We start from the raw sequence: 3,877 nt of genomic DNA on the forward strand, positions 1-3,877 counted from the left end.
AGTGTGGATGGTGGGAGGAGAGCTGTCAGAGAATGTAGTTTAGCATTCAGTGTGAGGGAATCGTAGGTTTCAGGACACTTACCAATTTGCATCTATCGACAGAAACAGAGTCTTGATCAGGTCACATGGCCATTTCAATGCAGATGGACAAGTACCAGCAACACATGATCAAGAGCATATTAGACTTCACCCTGGAGATCATCCACCTGCTGACTGGAGAGGTGAGGAGGATTCTGGGAGGTAAATATGACATCATGCTTATGTATGTGCTTAAGAACTAGTCATAACTGGACTGGAAGATTCTGGGAAGTCTGCAGTGATAATTGTTACTTTCTCTCTCTATAGGATTATAACATTGTGAAGAAAATATTTGATGAGCAATTAACTTCCAGCAACTGTCTTCACAGGGCATCACCCATCACAGAACCTCCTCCTCACTGCCTGACATTAGAGGAAAACAGAGCCAAGAAGATTCTAGAAGTCACCCAGAAGATCATTGAGATGCTGACGGGAGAGGTGAGCGGTGCCGGGAGTTCGGGGACATGATCCAGGAACAGACAAGGGATGTGTCTGGGTGGTGACTGTATCATTGTGTGTGTCAGGTTCCTATAAGGTGTCAGGATGTCTCTGTCTATTTCTCCATGGAGGAGTGGGAGTATCTAGAAGGACACCGGGATCTCTACAAGGACGTGGTGATGGAGAATGAGCCGCCCCTCACATCACCGGGTAAGAGGAGAGAGCAGTACGGAGGGTCCACCTAGATCCCCCATCCTCTGATACACACATAGAAACAATGTATTCAGTCAGTGTGTGTGTTTCCTACAGATGGATCCAGTAAGAGGAACCCCCCAGAGAGATGTCCCCGTCCTCTGTACTCCCGGGATTCCACACAGGAACATCATGAGATCCCTCACCATGATCAGGTAGATGGGATTCAGAGTTGAGAACTCAGAATTCTAAACTTCATGAGATTACTTTCTTCTATATAACATATTGTTTTGTTTGTTTGTAATAGATCTTAGTTTTTGTCATTTGGGGGTTTAGGGTAAAGACCTGATACATATAAAAGTTGAGGTTAAAGAGGAAGAAGAAGAGACGTTGGTTAGTGAAGCTCAGCAGTCTATGGAGGAGGGGGAGATGATTGTGAAAGATAAACATGAGGAATCTTCTCCACATATGGACACAAGTAAGTCCTAAACACCAAATTCCGACACTGATCACATTTTAATTTTACTTCTATGAGTGTAAATTATAAAGATTTTTTTTTCCCATTAAGGAAAAAAATTTAACCTTGACGGCGGATTAAAAATGTAACTAATGTTCTAACCAATGTCTGAAAAACAAATGAGGAGGAGATACTGTACACCATATGAAGGTCCATCTCCATTCCCCAATATAACGTCATGTGACCAACAAATTAGGAGAAGATACTGTACACCATATGAAGGTCCATCTCCATTCCTCAATATAACGTCATGTGACCAACAAATGAGGAGGAGATACTGTACACCATATGAAGGTCCATCTCCATTCCCCAATATAACGTCATGTGACCAACAAATGAGGAGGAGATACTGTACACCATATGAAGGTCCATTTCCATTTATCTGGATTGTATTCATATTTTGTTATTACATTTGTTCCCTAGAAGTCCATTCCGTGTCTTTGTGAAATTGTTGACGTCCACCAGCATACATGATTTTGTCATTCCTGATACGTTTAACGTTCCTCCCCCACAGATGGACGCTATGGCAGGAAAACCTCACAGAGACATCGTATATCATCTGCACATTGCAGGTCAGAAGCTGATGTAATAAAAGAGACTTCAGCTGGAGGAAATCCCGTTGTACAATATATACATCACACTCCGAATTATTTCTCTACATCGATGGATCCCTCTAATCCCGAGGAATCTTCTGATCAATCACATCACATGACTTCAGACCTCAATCCCAGATCTCACAGTGCAGATCCATCTAATACCCGGGAAACCTCCTTATTCCATGAAGCAGGCCACACAGGCGAGAAACCATTCTCATGTTTGGGGTGCGGAGAATCTTTCAAAATGAAATATGAACTTCTTATACATCTCAGATCTCACACCAGCGTGGCCTTTTCACGTTCAGAGTGCGGACAATCCTTCCCTAAAAAAAGAGAGCTTCATACACACCAAAAAACTCACAAGAGTGACAATCCTTATTCATGTTCGGAGTGTGGGAAAAGTTTCACTGAGAAAAGAAGCCTTCTATCGCACCACAGAAAGCACACGGGTGTGCGTCCTTTTTCGTGTTCCGAATGCGGGAAATGTTTCACTGAAAAAAGCATACTTCTATCACATCTAAGAATACACACGGGTGAGCGGCCTTTTTCGTGCTCAGAGTGTGGGAAATGTTTCACTCAGAATGGAAGCCTTATTACTCACCAGAGAAGACACAGAGGCGAGTGGCCGTTCTCTTGTTCAGAGTGCGGGAAACCTTTCAAATGGAAAGAAAGCCTTTATAGGCACCAGAGAAATCACATGGGCCAGCGTCCTTTTCCATGTTCAAAGTGTGGGAAAAGTTTTTCCCGTAAAGAATATCTGATTAGACATCAGAGTACACACAGCTGCTGATACTGTTAAACAGGTTGTTTTGTTCTGTTCGTGATGCAAATGTATATTATAAATTATTTGTATAGATATACATTTCTGCAGTGACGGTTCATTCACGGTCTGGTCTTTTGGGTCACCTGCCAATTCTTTATAGTTCTTGGAGATTCCAGAGATGTGATCTATTGGCGACAATTCCTCGCTCTCTTCCTGCCCACTTTGAGGTGTCTCCTCAAAGTGGGGACTTATTTTTTAAGTCTCTATAACCCCTAAAGGAGAACTATGAGGCGAGCGATTTCCACTCATCCTCATAGTTAGAGCCGACGTGTGACATTGAACCTGTCATAGGTCGGCTCTATCGATCGGGAAGGGAGCGAACATATACCGTCACTTGCTGACTTTCCGATCGTCTGTCAGTCACCGCTCCCTGCAGGGATTCCCTCCTCTTCGATCCTCCAGCGCTGACAGGAGGAACGGACGGGGGAGGGGGCGGGTACAGCTGGCTCTGCCTCTAGATAGGCAGAGCCCGCTGTCAATCAGCCAGCTGGGTGGATCTCGACAGTATTGTCGGCATCCGTCCCAGCTGCAGCGCTCTCAGTATATAGCTCACTATAGCCCGCGATATACTGAGCTTTGGGTCACGGGAGGAGGTTAGTGTATGTCCTCCTATGACCCTTAAGAGAACTATGAGGTGAGTGCTTTTCACTCACCTCATAGTTCTCTTAAGGGTCATAGGAGGACATACACTAACCTCCTCCCGTGACCCAAAGCTCAGTATATCGCGGGCTATAGTGAGCTATATACTGAGAGCGCTGCAGCCGGGACGGATGCCGACAATACTGTCGAGATCCACCGAGCTGGCTGATTGACAGCGGGCTCTGCCTATCTAGAGGCAGAGCCAGCTGTCACTCACACAGCTGGGCGGATCCCGTCGTCTAAGTCGGGACCCGCTCCGCCTGCGGCGTCTCAGTATACCGCGAGCTGTAGGGTGACGGGAGGACGCTAGTTTGTGTCCTCCCGTTACCCTAAGGAGAACTATGGGGAAAAACACTGACCACATAGTTCTCCTTTAAGAGAACCATGGGATAAAAAGGTTACCCCCATAGTTCTCTTTTAAGTTTTCTATATGCAAGGCAGGTGTCATATGTGTAGCCACGCCCACACATACATTCTTTCTCCTCTTGATTGGCTTAGAACCCTTTGTTACAAAGTTAGGGAGGTGTAAGAGAAGAAACCTGTCAATCAAGTTCCTGGGGTACAAATGAAAGTGGAACTCCAGCCACTGCATGG

This window comes from Nanorana parkeri, unplaced genomic scaffold (assembly GCF_000935625.1).
Source record: "Nanorana parkeri isolate BGI_ZX_2015 unplaced genomic scaffold, ASM93562v1 scaffold2529, whole genome shotgun sequence".
NCBI classification, from domain to species: domain Eukaryota; kingdom Metazoa; phylum Chordata; class Amphibia; order Anura; family Dicroglossidae; genus Nanorana; species Nanorana parkeri.